The 9,595-nt window shown below is 43.1% G+C and overlaps 1 protein-coding gene and 1 long non-coding RNA gene across 2 annotated transcripts in view; both read left to right on the top strand.

The window, feature by feature from the left end:
- LOC136421330 (A-kinase-interacting protein 1-like) overlaps positions 1–9,595 on the top strand; it is a 66,683-nt gene that overhangs the window by 36,316 nt on the left and 20,772 nt on the right. The gene's annotated exons all lie outside the window — the stretch shown is intronic.
- Positions 2,468–7,765, top strand: LOC136421334 (uncharacterized). The gene is made up of 2 exons (XR_010753431.1): positions 2,468–7,199; positions 7,581–7,765. It is a non-coding gene; the product is annotated as an uncharacterized lncRNA (long non-coding RNA).

Genomic DNA, 9,595 nt, shown 5'->3' with positions numbered 1-9,595 from the left:
ACCTGAAATGAATCCCATTAACATCACACGAGAGGGAGTCACAGAGTTACTGAAGAAGCTCAACCCGCATAAGGCACCGGGTCCAGACGGCATAAGTCCCAGATTACTGTAGTACGGGAACTCGCGGTGGAGCTGGCACCCGCGCTGACGGTCATCTTCCAGTCATCACTGGCATCTGGTGTTGTCCCAGATGACTGGAGGTCGAGTGGAGGACCGCGTATGTTACTCCAATTTTCAAGAAGGGTAACAGTACAATCCCGCCAACTATAGGCTGGTTTCGCTTACGTGTATCAGTTGTAAAATCTTGGAACATATAGTTGTCAGCTCTATGATGCAGCACTTTGAGTCACACAAAATTCTCAACGACAATCAACATGGTTTCCGACGAGGGAGATCCTGCGAGAGCCAACTATTAGAGCTTGTAGAGGAACTGACGTCCAACCTAGAGGGGGGAAAGCAGACAGATATCCTAATATTGGATTTCGCGAAAGCTTTCGACCGGGTAAACCATAGCTTACTGTTACACAAACTTCAGTGCTATGGCATCAAAGGCCTGCCCCTTACATGGATTACCAGTTTCCTCAAGGATTGCTGTCAAGCCGTGGTAGTTGACGGCTGTCACTCCCCTTTCGTCGGTGTCCAGTCAGGTGTACCCCAGGGCTCTGTGTTAGGCCCATGCTTGTTCCTGGCCTACATTAATGATTTACCAGACAAGCTAACAGCGATGTCACGGTTGTTCGCAGACGATACTGGAGTGTATAAAGTCACAGCTAACGCCAAACAACAAGAAGAACTCCAGCAAGACCTCCAACGCCTGTCCGAGTGGGAAAGCCAATGGAACATGCAGTTCCATCCTTCCAAATGCGTGTCGATGTCAGTAACAAGGAGTAGGAATCCTCTTGTGAGCTCCTACATACTACATGGACATACTTTGGACACCGTTAGTACAGTTAACTACTAGGGTGTTACGATGAGCCAGGACATGGCCTGGGACACACACATCAATAACGTCACCAACAAGGCTGATAGTGATAGAGTTCTTGGCTTCCTAAAGCTCAACCTCAAGATAAGCTCGTCAAGCATAAATGAGAAGGCATACATGTATAAGGCATTTGTGAGGCCCCTCCTTGAATACTCAGCCATAGTATGGGACCCCCACACCAGGAAGAACATCGTCAAGCTAGAAGCCGTACAGAGACGGGCAGCGAGGTACGTACTCGGCCGCTACCACAACACATGATCTAGTGTGAGTAGTATGTTAAGTTCACTAGCCAAGGGTGGAAGTCGCTGGAGGAACATAGAAGGTCAGCACGCTTAACAGCACTGTATAAGATCAAATATGACATGTTGAGATGCCCCATCATTAAGACTAAGAGTATAATTGGTTACACTACCACCGCGTCCGCGCCGTACCCACAACCAACAGCTCCAGCTTATTAATACCAGAACCCAATACAGATCAGGATCCTACTCTCCAAGCAGAGGTTGAATGGGCAGATCGTCACCGTTTTATCATATGCAGTTTTTTATTTTTTTTATTTATTTATTTATATTTGGGAGCAAAAACTCACCAACGAGCAACTGTATCAAGACCTGCCACCAGTTTCAGAGAAAATAAAAGCAAGAAGATTGAAATTGTCTGCCCATTGCATCAGACATCCTGAAATAATCGCCTCCAGACTAGTGCTATGGGAGCCCACAAAAGGGAAAAGAAGCCGTGGAAGACCAAAAGGCACCTTTATCGACACACTAAGAGCTGACACTAACCTTACTGAAGTGAAGGAAATCAAGTCCCTGATGGAGGATAGAGTGGAATGGAGGAAGTTTTCAAGCTTGGTTCGAGCGAGAGCTCGACCAAAGTAAAGTAAAGTAAGTTTTATTTTTGTCGCTAGCCCATTCTAATGGGCTAGCCACAAAGATAAAACTGCATATGATAAAACGGTGACGATCTGCCCATTCAACCTCTGCTTGGAGAGTACAGGATCCTACCTTCCCAAAACAATCAGGGACTGGAACGGTCTTCCCAGTGGGGTGGTAGAGGCAGGCACACTTGACACCTTCGTGTCATGTGCCTCTGCCACCCACTGATAACTCTTTATGTCGACTGACCATGTTGGACCCCGTTCATACTAAATCGCGCAAATCGCCGAAATCACCCTGAGTCGCATTCCTTCACACCAGGGTTCGAATGAGCGCGAGTTGTAAAATCGCGGGTAAGGGGAAAACCCTGTATAGGTACCCGTACCCGTATAGGTCCCTGTACAGGTATACCGGTATACCCCATTTGGGGCCCCAACAAGCCAGGAAACACGCTATGACGGCCGCCATATGGGGCACCCAGAACGTCTGTTTTTTTACGGTCTCCACATTGATATAAGACACAGACAGTTGACTATACTCGGTCAGAAAATAGCTGAACAATCATATTGTACGATCTTTTGATTTCTATGAAGGACGGAGTTTTGGAATATACAGAATTTGCGAAGAATTTTTGTACGGAGCTCCTGTCAGAACGTGCGAGCACCAATCTCGGAGACCTTTCAACTGAACCCATTCTGAAAAGGTTTAATACGGAAAACCTACAGGAAACGCCTCACCCTAAAGACAGAGACCAAGCACGGCATATTCAGACAAATCACGCCGAATGGCCGTAATGTTTGTGTCGCAATATATAAAGTATTTTCGTCTATTAAAGCGGCTAGTTCGCGTATGTGTCATGGCGGACCTTCCGTGCATCGAGAACCGGGCGTTTCTTGTAGGTTTTACGCAGGTTAACTGGCAGCTCCAGCCAAACAGATCATGAGTAGTTTGAGTGTTTTTTCTATTTCTTTTCAGAACAGGTTTAGTTGAAAGGTCTCCGAGATCGGTGCTCGCACGTTCTGACAGGCGCTCCGTACGAACTTCGCAAATTTCGTATTTTCCAAAACTCCGTCCTTCATAGAAATCAAAAGATCGTACAATATGATTGTTCAGCTATTTTCTGACCGAGTATAGTCAACTGTCTGTGTCTTATATCAATGTGGAGACCGTAAAGGAAAATACAGCCGTTCTGGGTGCCCCATATGGCGGCCGTCATAGACGGTGTTTCCTGGCTTGTTGGGGCCCCAAATGGGGTATACCGGTATACCTATACAGGTATACGGGTACGGGTACCTATACAGGGTTTTCCCCTTACCCTAAAATCGCATCCAACAGCTTGATCAACGGCGGACACGTTATTTGATTGTTACCACTCTTACTGTTGTGTTCAATGACCTTCTTGTACTTCATCTTGAGGTTTTTCACCTTTAATAATGCGGCATTACTTCCATGTTTTCGCGTATTTGGCCAACTCAGGCAATCGCCACTTCAGCGCACATGCTCTGGTTTTGGGGGATCCCTTGAGTTTCTTCTCAATCCCCACATCCCCGAAGATGGCCATCAGTACATGCGTTTTCGTCACTCCATACGCCAAAATCGCCGCCCGATTCTGACATATTTCCGCCGCATTCGGCGTAATATTCCAACAAGCTAGAAGGTAGACGAACATCGTATAATGAGCGGAAAGACTGAATTTGCAGATGACCCCTTGACCCATGACCGGGTCAATATGCAAAGTAAAGCGCCCAATGCGCATCAAGGCGATTTCGAGTGTTCATACTAAGACGGAATGCAGGCAAATTGCGAGTAAACCACCTCCGAAGGTGGTTTCGCGGCAATGCGATTCGGGCGATTTCAAATGCGATTTGGAGCATTCATACTAAGCCACATTATCACGATTTCGGCGATTTCAGCTATTAGGGCGATTTGCTCGATTTAGTATGAACGGGGTCTTGATGACCATGTTGACTGACCATGGCACGAAATCTGGACTTTGAGTTTTGGATCATGGACTAATGACGTTTACTTGATAGATACAAATAAGGATGTTTAGTGGGGTTCGGAACACAACCTGGGCCATTAAGAGCTGCGCTCTCGAAACATCATAATATATGCTATAATAGTCAGCAAATTGACTGTGAGCATTAAGAAGAAGAAGAAGAAGAAGGTATAACAGTGACTATCATGTACATGTAACTGTGATAGCACCACACCAACTGCTCAGCCTATGGGGTCATGATCTTTTACTAGTTATCTCCATGAAAAATGGAGATATAGTTTTGGGTGTGTCTGTGTGTGTGTTTGTCTGTTTGTGTTTCCGCACTACTGTAGTCAGCATAACTCAGAAACCTCTTAATGGATTACAATGATATTTGGTATGTGGGCAGGTGTTGTGAAGCCAAAGTTCAAGGTCGATTTTGGGCCCCCTGGTATGTGACCTTGGTACTGCAGCAGAACTTCAATTTTTGTATCTTTTGACCTGGACGTGCTGTGGTCTTGATTTTTGGGTGGCAGATAGCTTCTGATGTAATAAAGAAGTGGTGTAGGTTTGGGCCCCCTAGCAGCTTCCTCTGGAACTGCAGGGGCGTTTTTGTGAAAATCTTCTAAGGAGAATAACTGAACAAAGGAACAACGAATTTCCATGATATTTAGTATGCAGGTAGCTTAGATAGAGATGTACACAATGAAGTGCAAATTATGCTAATTGGGACTTAATTTGCATAGCTAATGAGGAAAATCTATATTTGCAGTGTTTTCCATTATCAGACTCAAATACATGTAACGTATGTAGTTTATGGAAAGTGGATCATCAACAGATACCAATTATGCAAATAAATTCCTAATTTGCATAATTAATGTAAAACACCATATCTCATCTAATTGGAAAATTATAGGACTGTCAATATGATACTGAGTATGCAGGTAGCTTAGACAGTGATATACATAATGAAGTGCAAATTATGCTAATTGTGACTGAATTTGCATAGCTAGTGAGGAAAATCTATTTTTGCAGTGTTTTCCATTATCAGACTCAAATACATGTAACATCTGTAGTTAATGGAAAGTGGAGCATCAACAGATACCAATTATGCAAAAAGACAATAATTCATCTAATTGGAAAATTATAGGCCTTTCAATATTGCAACATATGTGTAAGTTAGATAAAGGTGTTTATGACCAAGCATACAGTGTTCTCGCCAGGCCTTTTCAGCATAGGGGCCCCCGATGCTGTGATCTGGACCCCCTATGCTGTGATCTGGACCCCGATGCTGTGATCTGGACCCCGATGCTGTGTTTCAATGAGCATAAGGGTGTTTCTTTCTGGGAAGAACCTTCATAAATCTTATAAAAAGTTCATATTTGGCTTTAGAATGAGGATGTGACAGAGGAAAAACTTAACTTCACAAAATCTATCCCTCAAAATGTAGGAAATAGTGTTTTATTTGGATATGAATTTCAGAATTTTGTGCAGGAAGATGCCAGACTCCCAACCGTTATCATGTCTTTGGCACTCTGTGAGTGTCTTGCGCCTTACAAAGTTGGCCTTCTGGACCTGACCCCTATGCTTTGAAAAAATCCTGGTGAGAACACTGAAGCATATATTATGCAAATGTGTAAGTCATTTGCATGAATAGAATTGTTCATGGAGATATGAGGTCGTGGAACTCTTGTTTTAGCCTAGTGGTTAGGGTGTGTGAGATTGTTTATGTTACTCAATTTCTTTGTTTCAGGAGAGGCCATGAACCAGCTTTTGCTCATACTCTACTATATGTTTATACCATGTATATGTAATGATAGATGTAATTATCTCCTCTCCATGAAAAATGGAGATATTGTTTTGGGTGTGTCTGTTTGTCTGTCTGTCTGTTTGTTTGTTTGTCTGTCTGTTTGTGTTTCCGGACTACTGTAGTCAGCATAACTCAAGAACCTCTTGATGGATTACGATGATATTTGGTATGTGGGCAGGTGTTGTGAAGCCGAAATTCAAGGTCGATTTTGGGCCCCCTAGTATGTGACCTTGGGACTGCAGCAGAAATTCCATTTTTGTATCTCTTGACCTGGACGTGCTATGGTCTTGATTTCTTGGTGGCAGATAGCTTGTGGTGTAATGAAGACGTGGTGTGGGTTTGGGCCCCCTAGCAGCTTGCACTGGAACTGCAGGGGCATTATCGTGAAAATCTTCTAAGGAGAATAACTGAACAAAGGAACGATGGATTTCCATTTAACATGCTGGTAGCTTAGACAGAGATGTACACAATGAAGTGCAAATTATGTTAATAAGCACTTAATTTGCATAGCTAATGAGGAAAATCTATATTTGCAGTGTTTTCCATTATTAGACTCAAATACATGTAACGTATGTAGTTTATGGAAAATGGATCATCAACAGATACCAATTATGCAAATAAAATCCTAATTTGCATAATTAATGCAAAATTCCATATCTCATCTAATTGGAAAATTACACGACTGTCAATATGATACTTAGTATGCAGGTAGCTTAGACAGATTTACATAATGAAGTGCAAATTATGCTTATTGTGACTTAATTTGCATAGCTAATGAGGAATATCTATATTTGCAGTGTTTTCCATTATCAGACTTGAATTCATGTAACATATGTAGTTGATGGAAAGTGGAGCATCAACAGATACCAATCATGCAAATAGATTCCTAATTTTAGGGGGGCCAATGCCCCTGACGTGTGACGTAGAAAAATGAAAAACATGGTATTTTCCTTAGAAAAACGGCCATATTTTCCTTAAACTGCAACATTTCCATTTCAAATTTCGTGTGAATGTTGACAAATAGGTTGTTTCCTGAAATATATCACAGATTTTTACTTACAGCAATACATCATGGAGTTTTTGACATGTTTCACGGGCCAATACCTTATCTGAGCGCCGGAGCGGGGGCGCGCGGCAAATCTGCTGTCACCGACTCGTGAGCTATGTTTTTGAAGGCCGTGCCAGCACATGTGCCGCGACCTCAATGCACCGATACGTCTCAAATAAAGTAGCAGAACATTTGTGCCTGCAGATTACCATACCTTTGGAGCGGGAATAACTCATTTTTTGCCGAAAAATTGAAAGATTTAGTTTTTAAGAACATATTGAAAAATGAAAACGGTAAATTACTGAAACCAAAGTATATCTAGTGTGTAGTGTGTTCATTTTACTTCCCAATAAAACAATTTTTTTAGAGATTTACTGTTTGGCACACCCCCTGTTTTTCGATTGAAGTGGGTAAGTCCACAGGGTATTTTCAACATGGCTGCGGTCCGGGCACATGGTGCCAATTAGACATACGATCTCTTGTGGAGAAGGAAGCGATTCCCGGTAGGTTTCTGCATCAAAACATTTCACCTACATTACTAGGAGTCAATAGACATGAGTTTAACACGCTACATTAAATTTAATTAAAAAAGAATTGCTCTATTACAAATAAGTTGGGGCGCCAAGGTAAAGGTGGGAGGGGGGCTAAAATTACTTTGTTTACAGACTGTTTCCGTTGGCCCCATGTTTCTTACAACTTCGTAACATAAATATTAATCACCCACTGGTAGGAAGATCAGTTGGGAACATACAATATTTCATAAAGTTTCTCTTTTACCTTATTTTTTAGGCAAATAGAAATACATTGCTAAAGTAAAAAGGAATGTGCCTTTGAGTTTGATGAGTGATAATCTGACAGATCCTTGTTGCCTCCACTTATTACAGACGGCCTGGAGTTTTCAAGTTTAACTGTCCGTCTTGTGAGGGATATAGTCAACTGTATTGAAAACTCACAATTCCCATTGACAAGAAAGCTGCCAGCTCTGCTGTCTTAATTTGTATCCACCCAAGATAGAAAGACAGTTAGCAGCTGACAAGTAAACAACTCTAGTGTCAGATGCTGTCATATTTTTAAAAAAGCAGAAAAGAATGAAACTGTCTGGGATATGATCCTCCTGCTTTCAAGTGAAGAACAATGACTATGTTGGACAGGCCTGCAGCAAACAGGGCATAAGCAGCAGTGTTCTAGAGGGCCACACAAGTCTCCCCACAACCCCTGTACTTAGGCTCTCTTTACATTATACTTTTGCCGTCAGCGCCACTGGCGTCAGCGCCACTGGCGACAGCGGGAACCCTGTGTAAAGACAATTCCCGTCGACGTAGTCCCGCTGTCAACAAATTTTCTCCCGTCAGCTTCGAAGCCGTCGCCCGTCAGCACAGCGGGAGTCCCCGTCAACTTCAAACTCCGTCTAAAGAGAATACGTCGGGCTCGCGTCAGCGGGAGTCAGGGTTTCGGCGATTAGCATAGAGCACGCGTTGATTAGCATACTGTAAGTCTACTTAGATCCCCGGTGTATATATAGAGAGAGAGATTCGCGGGATCCGCGGCGACTTTTGTGCCGTACATTCATTTCCCCGCGGATATATCTATCGTACTTGTGCCCCCCTCCCCACATTTACGAGTGATGAGCATGGAATATCTACACATAAACAAGGCTTTGCATTGTAGTTTAATACGGGCTGGGAGACGCCGTCTACCGTTGTACAATCATACAATTTTTTTTTGCTTTTGTTATGCTTACGCCCGATACTTTCTACAAGATGGCGAAATGCAAGCACCGCAGGTGTCTGTCAGATTTCCGGGCGGTGTGTCTAGAGACGTCGCGACAGCGGCCTCCCGACAGCGGGAAATTTCGCCGCTGACGCGAAAAACGTAATGTAAACTGCGCCTTACTAGTAGAATTGCACTCGAGCTGCGAGCGTTCAGAGCCTCAACAGGCAGCACATGGGAAAATGTGGCAAGATGGTTTCACAACTTAGGGCAAGGGGAAATGAAGCCAGAAGCACTCAGGTGGTCTCTGGAAGTCCTAATGACTGAAGAGCACAGCTGGGAAAGAAGAAGTTTTTCATACACAAGGGACATGTCTACAGGGATGTAGAGCACCTGTTGGAGGAGACATACAGCTGTCCATAGGAGATACAAACAATACATGCACAGCCCATCTAAAAAAGCTCTGAAGAAAATGCTGCGAAAGACAGAATCAGAGGATCTCAGAGAAGAGCTTGCTCAGAGCCAAGCTTGCAGAAGAAAGAGAACTTTCGTATACTGTAAAACAAGCCCTTTAGGAACATGTTGAATGTGCAGCTCAGTACAGAAATACAGGACCTTTGTACCAACTTGCAGGAGGCTATCTTAGATTATAGCCAGCAGGATCAAGACATTGGATCTTTAGTAGCAGAGCTTGAGAAAACAAAAGGAGACAGGTCGAAAGATCACAAGAACCTACTCTGCCTACAAAACAAGATTAAAGGATGCTCTTGAAAGGGAAGAGGAAACAAGGAAATCAAGGGCAGAGTTAAGTCATCATTTGAAGAAAAACACGAAAGACTCTCCAAGAAAGACAGGGATATTGAGAAAGAAAGAGCAGATCAAGGATAGAAAGCCAGAAGGATGCAGCATTGGCAGTACTTGAGAGAGAGTCCCTTTGCTGTACATTGTATGGAGTGCGTGCACAGTGCAAATAGAATTTTTTTCTATTGTTTTACTTTTTGTCCCTTAGCTGTGCATTGTGTAAAGTGCGTGTACAGTGTAAATAGAATTTCAAACTATACACTTTGAGTTGCAGTTTCTGAATATGACACAAACCACAATTAAATCAAGAAGGTGTGAACCTATGTCTTTTATTCATCTATATGTAGAAAGCTGTAAGTACATAGACCTTCAAATTAGTTGTTCTCGA

This window comes from Branchiostoma lanceolatum, chromosome 16 (genome assembly GCF_035083965.1).
Source record: "Branchiostoma lanceolatum isolate klBraLanc5 chromosome 16, klBraLanc5.hap2, whole genome shotgun sequence".
Lineage (NCBI taxonomy): Eukaryota > Metazoa > Chordata > Leptocardii > Amphioxiformes > Branchiostomatidae > Branchiostoma > Branchiostoma lanceolatum.
Note: the sequence above shows the minus strand (reverse complement) of the source record. Positions and strands in the feature narration are given on the sequence as shown.